This window comes from Coffea arabica, chromosome 4c (assembly GCF_036785885.1).
Source record: "Coffea arabica cultivar ET-39 chromosome 4c, Coffea Arabica ET-39 HiFi, whole genome shotgun sequence".
Taxonomy (NCBI): Eukaryota; Viridiplantae; Streptophyta; class Magnoliopsida; order Gentianales; family Rubiaceae; genus Coffea; species Coffea arabica.
In genome coordinates, this window is record NC_092316.1 from 15819774 (window position 1) to 15832809 (window position 13036).

The window sequence follows — 13036 nt, forward strand, 5'->3', positions numbered from 1 at the left end:
AAAGGGCTAGACAAACACATAATGAACTAAAACGCAAATCATCTAAACACAAAGCATTAATTCAAAATTTGGTGTCTACAAATGTTGTTATTTAAAAAATTAAGTTTTTGCCCCCCAACCCCGGGGCAAAAATTTAAAATTGTTTTAATGTTATATACTTAGATTTAGATGTATAAATTATAAAATTCGCCCCCTCGGCGTGAACTTCCCAGTTCTGTCCCTGCAATGGCACATCACCTTTAGGCACTTTTTGGCTCTTAGCTAGAAAGAATACGAGCTTCCCTGCGAATGGCCAACACACGGGCTGAAATCATTTCAGACCCTGACCATATCAATGCAGAGGGTGTTTTAAACCTCTAACTTTAAGAATGAAATTCAAAATACCCTCCAACAGCATAAACAGTTCACACAGCTCCATCAACAATCATACTGTTTCTGTACCATCCAAAAAGTGAGGTGTCCAAAAAGATGTCGAGGAATCTTTGAGCAGGGACACAAAGGAATCTTTCATGCATGACTGAGCATTAAGGGTACAATAAATGGTTTTCTAATTCAGACATAAACAGTAGAGGACAGAAGGAGGAGCACAAACGAGGGAAAGTGAAGTAAGAACTTGGATTGTTACATGAGAGGCAATTAGGCAGAATAAATGATCACCAAAGGCATAAAAGAATGTTTGAAAGAGAAGCCAAGGCACACAAAATATTGCTATTTTATAGGGAAAAAAAATAGTTGAACAAACATGCAAAAATGCAATAAATCTGGCTACTAAAAAGTAATTTGTGTCTCTGGCCGAAATGTGCAGAATTGTTGATTTTACTCTTCGGTGCAATTGCTGAGATGATTGATGACATAAATCTGCTGCTATTCCGTAAACTTTGCAGTACTGGTAGAGCTCAGTCGATAAGTCTCGTTCAACTTTTATACAAAAGTAACGGAGATAACAAGTCTTGTGCTTAACTGATTGGTTAATTTTTCATGGGTTTAAATTGGGAGTTACATATAGTTGTTCAGGATTAACAATTTGTTCCGTGTGTCATGCACTAATGACCTAATTAACATGCAGAATAAAAAAAAAATTCAATTTTTTGGTTAAAACTTTTCTAGCTAGAAATTAGGGTTGAAAATGTGCGGAGACGATGGCGGGTGCAAATCAAATTATTTTTTAAAACGACTGATTAAAAGAAAAAACTCGAATCATTAGATTGTGTTTGATTATTGACTACATTTTTTGTTTGCTCTAATGTCTTCAAAGTGTTTAAGAATATGAAAAATTAGTTGATATATGTTCAGAATTTAAAAGAACCAAAAAGATATTGGAGGGACACAAAAAAAAATTACACAGAAATAATCATGTCCTGCCCATTGTTAGGGACTTAAACTAAAATATGGCTTTAAATTACTTTCTAGAGATATTTGGTAGGTAGACATCCTATGATCAATCTCACATGCTTGCCCACTTTTTCTTTGGTCCACCTCACAAAGATGAAAGAAAGAAATCGAAAATTTTTCTTGATGCGTGAAAAGGAATGAAAGCAACGTCCATGTCCTGTCCATTGTTCTTATCTTCTCATAAGTTGGGACTCCTAATTTCAATTAGCTCATAATTATTAGGTTGGTCCATTACATGCACTAATTCTTCCATTCATCAACATCGTATTATTATTGTTTCCCTAATTTGTCCTCTCCTCGTACTAAAAAGTTTGCTCAAACCTCCCCCAGATTGGAAAAAAAAATCAAAAAATTGAATAGCTGCAAGACACACACATGCTTACACGTATGTAATTGTATATATATGGGATGGCGTTATCTTGTTTGCAAAAGTATAAATATTTACTGCTAAGGTGCATGCAACACGCAATTCAAAGAGTGGATGATAATATTAGAATTTTATGACAGTGTCACTAGTTTGTTTTTATCTTTTTATTCTTTTTTAAACTAATTTCAATTTACACTCCTAAACTTATACTACTTTTCACTTTACATCCTCAATTTTAATTTTGAATACTTTATATCCTAAATTTTAATTTTGAACAATTTGTACCCCAAACTTTCAAATATATCTCATTTAAATCCAATAAATGACAAAGTTGGCAAAATTAACAAGATAAAGGGCAATATAAATTAATAACAATGTATACTATAATTTTGTTCTAGTTGTGATCCTTCAATTTCTTTTAACCACTTCGATACATTGTTATTGATTTGTATGGTCCCACCAAAATTAACGATACAAAGGACAATGCAAGTTAATGACACTATATTGTTTTCTTTTAATTGTGATATCTTTTCTCCTTTTGATCACATTTAATACATCGTCATTAATTTGTAGGATACTTTATATAGTTAATTTTTCTAACATCATCATTGATTGGACTTAAATAGAATAAAATTAAAAGTTTATGGTACAGAGTATTCAAAATTAAAAATTTAGGGTGCAAAGTATCTAAAATTAAAATGTAGTATGCGAAGTGAAAATGCGATACGAGTTTGGTAATGCGATGTGAAATTAGTCCTCCTATTTTTTTTTTTTTAGATTAATCTTTTCTACACTGACGGTGCATACACTATCGTCGTTGGATGATTGACAATTATGCAAAATTTGAATTTAAAATTCAACTTTTGCACACATGTCATGAATCCAACGATGATAGTGTATACACCGTCGGTGTAGAAAAGATTTACTCTTTTTTCCCCCTCTGTTTTACGTAAAATTCAAATAGATTTCCGTGTCATAGTTATTCATGATGTATGTTTTATACTTATTTTAAACCATTGAAGAAAATAGATACAAATCATTAGACATATCTTTTCAATCCATTATTCTTCTTTTTCGAGAAATTATTAATTACTTAGGGGTAAGAAAATGAGAGTGGGTCCCAAGGTTTTCAAAATCGGGATCCTACTTAGGATCGTTTTTTGGTTTGCAAGATCGGATCGTAGGATCGGATCGTAGAATCGATAGATCCTATAAAAAATGTAATAAATTGTCATATTTATAATTTTTAAGTTTGCAATTCATAAATATAATAACAAATAATGTAATTCATGTGCAATCAATATAATTATATTGTTAATTAAGGTTAATTCATTTCTAAAGGCTCTAAACCATATTAATTAATTATAATAAAGACACAAAACACTAGTTCCATGTGATAACCTATAAAAAAGATCATTTATTCACTCTAGTGAATTATATGAGTCAAATTTAAAGATTCATCAAATTTTCTAGGTTTGGAATTGGGCTTAATTATTTACATTGATTTAAAGCACTCTGAATATAGTTTACAACGTAACAAACGACACTCAATTTCGAGTTTTCTACACAAAGATATAGTCAAAATACTAAAATTGTTATTTAATTTATTGAAAATAGTAGGATCGTATTAGGATCGTAGGTTGGATCGTTAGTCTTAATTCAGATCGTAGGATCGTACGATCCTACGATCCGGATCGCGATCCTAACAACTATGGTGGGTCCTATGTGAAATTCATTGATGGCATAAAAAAGAGTGATTTGGTTATCCTTAGTCAATGACCAATCAACCAAAATAGCCATTTTATTGTTAGTTGAACTCTTTAATCAATGACGTTACTTATAATCAAAGCTTTCAATATTGAGATTTCCATAAAAGGACGAAAAGTTCATAGCCCAATTTCCGGTTAATTTGTCATAGGTTACCCAATTGCCGCCATGCTTTTTGCTGTGAAATGGGGACAAAGTTGCTTGCCATAAGCCAAAAAGTATTCTTGTCTAATTAATGTTCAGGTTTGCATATGATGGAAACAGTTTACCTAGTGAAAAGGCATTACTTTGATAATCATTTGGGATCTCTTTTATGGATATGGTTGCTTAGTTTTAATTTCAATATACCAGTCATAACCAAGATATCCAATCAAAGTTTCCCATATCTCTTAAAATCAAGAACAAATTTGGTAAATTTTCGTTTAATAATGATTCCTTTGTGTATTCCAACTTCCACATCTTTTTTTTTTTTTTTTAATGAAATCCTCGCAAAAGTTTTCTACATGAAAACTTACTATAATATGTTTACAGTTTTAAAGAAATGGAAAAGTTGGCTGGACATCTTGCTTTCATTACCATAGAACATGTACCAGCATAATATTACTATTTTACAAAAAATAATAATAATAATTTGTTTATAGTTTTTAAGTTATTATCAATTTACAGATAATATGTTTCACATAAATTGTTTATAGTTTCTATAACTTAGCCTGGAAAAAATTTATTATTTAGCTACTATTACTTTAATGAAATTGTACTTTGCTTGTTCTCCAAATTCAAAAGTTTTGATTATGCCCTTGAAAATGAAAAAAAAAAAAATTAACCATACCCTCGAAATCAAAAAGGAAAAATTAAAAAAAGAATTGTCGCCTCTTCATCCACGCTGGTTATCAATTGTGGCCGTTTAAAATATTTTTCATATCTATCTGTGCATTTCTTCCCAATTGGTCATTGATTTGCTGTCATCAACCACCCATTGAGACAAATATTGTTGCCTTCCTTGGTCATTCTTACCGATGACCCTCTTATCAACCTCATGATCCTAAGTTCTGAGATCGATGCATATCGTGTATCAAGAAATTGATGCCCCAAGGTTAAATTCACAGCTATAATCATGACGAGTTAGTGTACGGATAATCATATACTCAAGACAAGCTTGTCTCTAGATCCACTCCATCAAGAATTGGCCACTGCTCTGTTCTATTCTGCTCCTTATTTATGCAATTCATAGAATAGTGATTAGCAACTTTCCAACCCGTATGATTGATCTCTTGCTTCAATCAATTTAGAAAATCGAAACGAATAATTTTAGAAATCTCCCCTGGAGTTTTTGACAGTATCTTCAGAATCTCTAGAGTTTTAAAAATATCATTTGCCTCTCCTATTTTTAAATTTTTTGTAACATGTTAAACCCAATTCAAAATATGTTATTAGAATACTCATTTTAGGAAAGAGAAAATAATTTGTTTCCAACATTGTCCTTTGTTGCATTAGTATATTATAACATTGCAAGTATATGAATCAAAACTTAAAAGCAATGACAAAAAGCGTGACGCTAGCACAAGTTGGGTTAATTGACAATAACGGGTCATTTTCTCATAAAAAATTGTGTGCTTGAATTTTACTGCCGATGTAAGAGTTGCATTGGTGGGCGATATGTATTCGAATCCCACTGTCAATGTAAGAGTTGTGTGATAGGTGATCTATAAGAATTTCTATAAGCGACTTATGATTTCAAAAGTATGCCTTGACTCATGGTGATCATCAAAGCTGCACCTACCCAATTTTTTTTTTTTTTTACCAAAAAAAAAAACATGAATGTGTAATGATGGGACAAAATATAACAATCAAAACCATAAGTATCATGCATATTTAAAGTACAAACAAATACTAAAAGTTTATTTAAGATCTTTTCAAATAACAAAAGATTTTTATTAGAATTTATCTATTTGGTGCTCTAAGATCACACACTAAGTAATAGGCCCTATGTTATTTAATTTTTTATTTTTTTGGTAAATAGGACCTACGTGATTTTAAAACTTTAATACTAGGCCTACCTTCATTTTTTACATGCCTCGCATTGCTCTTAGGGTAGTACCAAATAAAAGAAATCTTTCCTCTTCTATAAAATATTTTGAATGAATTTAAGGATATTTTATAAACTAATTAAAATTTTCATTTTTTTTTGCCTAGATTGATGGCTTGATGATTAGAAACACATCAATCAGGTTTTCAAATGTCGATGGATTTTAAATTAGTTTATCGTGACAGTTAAGAGATCACAATAAAAGGGCAACTTTGGAATGAAATATTCTTTACTCTCTCAAAACTAGTTTAATAATATATTTTGAATTGGATTGATAATATTATAAAACTTTGAAACTAAAAGTGCATTTGATAAAACTAAAATCTGAAAATCGAAATACGAATATGTTAAATTACTGAATTGTTTAATATTAAATCTAATATATTTGAGTGTATATTATATTAAGTGCTAAGCAAATTACTTATCACGTATTTTTTGAAACATGTTTTGTTTAAAAAATGTTAGTATTATTTAATTAATTTGGATGCTCTATTTTTTTTTTTAATTATCAAACGTGTATCCGAACAAGTTAATATTTGAACATGTTTGACGGAACAAAGTCCCACCCCGCTCTCCTAGGTCCCAATTCATTCCTAACAAGTCACTCATCAATCCCTTCTTAGTGGCAAATTCTTCGTACACGTCGTCAGTGTCCGCGTCCTTGTTTCTGCATGGTGCCAAAGTCGATCAGTTAATTTACCATGGCTCAACCCTGTATCATTAATATAAGGCATGAGATAATATTTCCAAGCCATAAAATCGACTGTTCGGAATCTACTCTTTGGAGATTGGACATCTTTCTCAAGCTTATGTTTCAACTTTCCATGCATACTTTTCTTCATTTCCACTATTAAAGGAACAAGTAAAATGGTATCGCAAGAATCCTTGCCACCCGTTCGAAGAGTGATTAACACTAGTAATAGAGCATGTGAAGAGTAATGGACTTGGAATTGAAAAATGGAATAAACAGAAAGGGGAGAAACGAAAATGTTGATGACATGTAGGAATTCGAACTAGAAAATTGGATATGATTAACGTCTGGAAGATGAATACGATGAAGCCAGAAATTTACCCTCAAGGAATCAATAGGCCTTCCAAGGTTATTCAACTATAGTCCACCTTACTAAAGTCATTTATATGAGTTGGCCACCATCAGAACTTTTAATTACTTGCTAAATTATGGGTTAAGGGATCAAATCAAACTCTCCAACTTACAAGCTAGAGGACTTGTAGGAATTCGAATTAGAAAACTGGAGATGATTAATGATGTGGAAGATAAATATGGTGAAACCCGAAATTTACACTTAAAAAGAGTCAATAGCCCTCCAAAATTACTCAACTATTAAGCCCATCTCAATAAAAATCGTTTTCGTGAGTTAATAATCATAATCTTGTTAGGCTATAGGTTAGGGGACCAAATCAACCTCCCCAGCTTGTAGTTAATCTGGAAGATCTTTAAATACACTTTTCTAGTTTAGAGGTAGTTTAATTCTGTTTGTATGTTGTGTAAAAATGGATTAGGAAATCCTTGCCTCCCACCAATTTACCACAATTGTGCTACCACAATTAGAGGTAGGTCAATATGTTCATTCGACAATTTACAGAGTACCTTACTACTTTCGGTTCCTAAGTCCCAGCACATTCAATTTGTGCTTTCTAAATTCTTTTCCTAAATTAAACACTGAAAATTATCCAGTACAAAAAACTCGATTCATTTTGAATTTGCACCAGTTTTTAGACTTTTCTCAACCATTCGGAACAATGTAGCAAATCTTAGAATTAAAATTGTCACAAATAAATTTGCAAGTTATTCGATATATTGGGGACTGGTTTTCTGTTGGAATTAATAAATCTGAATTACTCCTTTGGACTTAGGATAATATATATCTTTCCAAAAGAAATTAAGTAAGAGTAAAAAAAAAAAAAAAAAATCCAGCACCCACAGTAATAAAAGGTCACGCGACACCGTACTTTTTTTAGAATAATATTTCTGGTTGCTTTTTGTTTTGATAAAAAGAAAATTTTATCAACGAGATTGGTGGAAATTTGTATTAATTGCATATTAAATTATACTGGAAATAACATATTTTCAATCAAACGAATACAGTGATCTGACACCCCTGTGTCGGGCCCCGTAAGGATTGACGCGGACACCCCCGTGTCAAAAAAAAAAAAAATACAGTGATCTGAAAATTATGAATAAATATGAAGAGTACAAGAAATTTCAAAAAGTCTTCTAATAAAATTTAATCGCTGCAGCTGCTTTCTTGTGCTAGAATTATTCTAATGTGCTTATTGATATGGTAATCAGAAACACCCTTTTTAGGCTGCTAAAAGTATTGCGCTGTGCTGATGAATTTGACACCGCCGAAAGGGAGTGCTGATCCCTTTCATCTTTTTGTGAGATGATTGTTCAACGAATTAAGTTCACTCCCAAGTTTTTTGCATTGCCATAATAGGGTTGTTCACATCTGCGAACTTTTTTCCTCATCCGAATTGCATAAATTTGATGAGCCAATTTGTTGATCCGTATTCGAATTCGCTCAAGCGGATATCACGGAATATCCACTTTTAGCGGATTGAATCAATTGAATATCCAAATTGCTATGATCTTTTATTGTTTCGCATTTCTTTGGTCAAAAGTCTATAAAGTGTAATAAATAAAGATGTTATTATAATAGAATTAATCTTTCTTACACTGATACAAATCCAATTTTTACGCTTGTATCATGAATCTAATAGTGAATCTTATATACACTGTCAGTGTTTGATGCATGATACATATGCAAAATTTGAATTTTAAATTCAAATTAGTAATATGATCGGTGCATGTACGATTTGCTCGTTATAAAAGCGTTAGATCATCTTACGACCTCTACTTATGTGTTATATTTAAGGCGTAAAGATGGCAAGAACTTATTTTTTAAAGGAGCATGTAACGCTTATAATGGTATCACAAAGGGCAGGTGCCCAGCAATTCAGTCCTACAATATAATATGTGATTGATTTATTGTGTATTTGTACTGATATAGGAATTGTTAGTCTAAATCAATTAACATTTGCATTTTTAATGAATATGTTTAAAAACTTAACACCATTTTTTAAAAAAATGAAAGCTATAATTCTAAGAGAATATAAACATAATACATGATGAATAAGAGATAAAAAAAAAGTTAAATTTCAAAATTTGTTCAAGAAATTACAAAATTAACAAAAAAAAAATTACTATGTAGATCGGATTGTTGTGATTCGTATGCAATCTACATAACCTTTTGATCTGCGCATTATCCGATAAATCGAATACTCGCTAAAATAGATCGAACATAAATTGGATCGACGAAATGAAAGACAGGGTAGAAAAAATATAATGATGTCTAGTAAAGGGCTTTTTTGCCATTTTCAAAGCCGCTAATAAATTGTGGTTTCATTGAAAGATTATTTTAACTTCTAAGAGCAATGCACTTTTGGCTAAAATCGTCCAAATAAATCTTTATATTAATGGTGCAGAAAAGATTAATTCGAACATATTTTTAGCTTCGCATTAAATTACCAAGAGCCCGTTACAGTTTTCGCAGGTTATGCAATTATATTTGTAGTGCAAAAGCATATCAATATCAATTATCATATATTGCATATTAATCCATTAGTAATTACATATCAATATTAATCATCATAGATTACAAATTAATGCATTAGTAATAATTAGTCAGCTACAGTCCAGTCCCAGTTACGTGGCTAGTGAGACCAAAGTCCAGCTAATTCTCAATTATATATGAGTCACATCCAAGACTATAAAAAAAAGTTAATTGTCGCATGCTGAACGGATTGACGCAAATGCATAATCTTCGGCTCTTCACCGACCAACATGCATTTGTCATTGGGCAGCTGTCAAGCAGCCGATGCTGCTCACCAAAATGACAAGACACAAGCAACCAGAGTTACCAAACAAGAGCGGAGAAATGAGCATTGGGGGTCAGCTCAGGGGCTTGGGGGTCTTAACTTTCTAGCAGCAGGACACTCTATGGGGTTTTTCATCTCACATCGGTATTGAGGGGGTTGGGTGTTTGGATAGATAAGTCCCTCGCAGGATTTTAAAAGTTGCCGGCTTTTGAAGTTACTGTGGGGATTAGGTTTATTTGCTTTAAACTTCTTACTTTCGTAAGAAAATTTGGGAGAAATGAAACTGTGACTAAATCAGGCCGCACAAAAGGATAAGAAAAGATTAAATTATACCTTGATTTTTTTTCAACAATAGTTTCAGCTTGAGAAGGTGGAATTTAAGAAATAGGGACCAAAAAGAGGGATTTGAATAAAAAAAGATCCCCTAGTTTTTCAAAAAATTATAAAAAATTTTAAAAGTACTTTAAAAGATGCTCTAAAAAGTAGTCTAATTTTTTTTAATATTAAAAAAAATCCCAAAATATACTCTAAAAATTCTGTTATAGTAAAATTTTTCAAAAACACCCCAAAAAACAGCTAATCCAAACGGAGCCTCTATCTCTTGAAACTTCAACCTTAGGCCTTGTTTTTTTATCAAGTTTGTCTGCTACAAGTTTTTTAAAAACTTTACCTACAGTAATCTCAAAAAACTTTTCAAAATGTTTAAACTGTACACTTCAAAATATTTTTAAAAAAAGCACACTTCAAAAATTTTTTAAAAAACTTCTACAATAAGTTACAGTAAAATTTTAGATAAATATCTAAAAAACTCATTTGCCAAACGGGACTTTAATATTTCTTTTAACCGCTCTTTCAATTTTTAGAAGTTGCAGTAACGTCTAATTGCTATTTGAATTTTAGAAATGCCCTTGTTCCATAGATGGAGTCCTCATTTCTACCGGAGAAATTAGAAGACTTGAATTTAGCATAATTTCCACGGGCCAAGAGCCCATCTGAATTACGCGTTTGGGGAATTTTTTGAACTTGTAAACATAACATTTTAAATTTGAAAAAAGATTATCATGTACCATACATTTATGGGTGGAGCTGATTCAAGCTACTCGACTCGACCTCGATATGTACTCGATCAGAAGCTCGAGCTCGAACTCGCTTCATCGAGCTCGAGCTGCTCGTTAGAGCTATCGAGTCGAGCTCGAGCTCAGAAATTTGATACTCGACGAGCTCTATCGAGTATCACATAAAAATTTAAAATATATATATATATAAAATTACTAATATAGGTAAATAAATTCTGAGAAATTACCGGTGAGTACCCTTATCGAGTCGAGCTCGAACTTTTTAAGGACTCGATCGAGCTCGAGCTCGAGCTGTGATTCTCCGACTTGATCGAGCTCGAGTTCAAGTATAATTATATTATAGCCGAGTCGAGCTCGAGTATAGCGGTACTCGAGCTTGACTCGGCTCGAATACACCCCTACATACATATAGTCTTCTAAGTGCGAAAAAGGTCTTTTTCACTAATGATATAAGACAAATTGATCCAATTTTAAAACACGTTAGTGAAAGCTAGTGTAGCTATGCACCAAGAGAAACAAGAATAAAAACTTCGAAGAACCTTCCATGAAGTTTACACGTAAACGAGAAATAAAAATAATTAATTTTCTATACATTGATAGTATATACACTTTCATTATTAGATACATGATATATAATCTAAATTTTACATACATGTCATGTCATGTATTTAATCGTAATAATATATATACTATTAATATATATAAGGCTAATTGAAATAAAAATACTAACAAAAAAATGTTAAAAAAGAAACGCACAAAGCACAACAACTCCGGTGTTGTACAAGAGAATGCCTAAGATAAGAGAATTGCGGTGCGGTGGGAAAGCTTCTGCGGTGCAAGGCTGCATCTTAAAAAGTATGAGGGGATAAGTGACTGGCGTGTCGGTGTCCTTTGTTTGCGTTCCAAAATAGTCCACTCTTTTGGACATCCCGAGATTCTGTTTTGCCCTTTCATAACTCACAGTTTTTTGTATGAGTGTTTCGATAAATGGACTCTGCGAAGACACTTCAAAAGCCGGCAACTTTTGAAGTGCTCCGCAGCACTTAACTACTAAACCCCCCAAACCCCCCCAAGCGATGTGGGAACTTAACCCCACAGGGTGCCCCGCTGCTAAGAGATAAAGACCCCCCAGACTCCCCGAGACAGGTTTTTCCCTTTCATAACTCACAGTTTTTTGTATGAGTGTTTCGATAAATGGACTCTGCGAAGACACTTCAAAAGCCGGCAACTTTTGAAGTGCTCCGCAGCACTTAACTACTAAACCCCCCAAACCCCCCCAAGCGATGTGGGAACTTAACCCCACAGGGCCGAGATTCTGTTTTGAAGAGGGGGAATTAATGATAGAATCAAAGGGTCAACAGCACCTATTTCTTTTATAATTCATTTGGCTGAATTTAGCCTCACACCTTTTATTGGATGTAGCAATTAACAACCCTTTTCCTGTCAGCTATAATTATTGCATCAACAACCCCATCTTCCGTCTTTCATCAAAAAAAAAAAAAACAAAAAAAACAACCACATCTTCCGATGATAACACGGTACTCCCTCCGTCCCACTTTGATCCCACTTTGATAATCCTGTATTCCTTTTTTATCAGTCTCAAATTATAGTCAACTTTTCAATTGAAAAATGTAGTTGTATTTTAATTTTTTTAAAATATCCTTATTCAATGTAAGTAGTTATTACTATAAACCTACCCTATTTAATGAGAGTTGATTCTTTTTTTACCATCATTTCAAGTTCCCATAAAGTTGTATCATATTTAATGTGAGGGTATTTTAGAAAAATAGCAATTTAAATTTATTTTTCCAACAAAGTTAGCTACTTTTTGCTTAAATTGTGTGAAAAAAGAAACAGGATTATCAAAGTGGGACGGAGGGAGTAGAATTTTGTTTACGATAATATGATAGGATTTGTAACAATAAGAGTAGCAGTAGTAAGGCTTGTGATAATATCTTAGCACTTTTTAGTGATCATTGTTTAGAAAGCTATTTTTTCCAAAAAAAAAAAAAAATTACGTTTTTCATGAACATATTTTTCAATTATTTTTTTTATCTTACATATGTCAAATTTTTATATTATTTTTAAAAATTTTAGAAAATAACAACCCATACGAGGCTTTTATACTTAAGTCATGTATCCTTTTTATTAAAAAAAAGGGTTATAGATTGGTGCCTTTTTAAAAAAAATCAAATCAGGTAAAGCTAGGCTTAGTTGACAAAGTTCATATGAAATTGAGCTTACTTGGCTCCTTTGGAGTAATACTTTTGAAAATTATTTCTAACAAAGTACATATTTGAGAAGATGATTGGGAATATAAAAAGAGTGATTAAAAATATAAAAAAAAGTGATTGAAAAATATGCTTGTGATATAAGGAAAAAATATTTCAAATAATTCCAGTATGTAGGATGAAAAGACGATTAGAAAATGAATTTTTAAGTTTCATA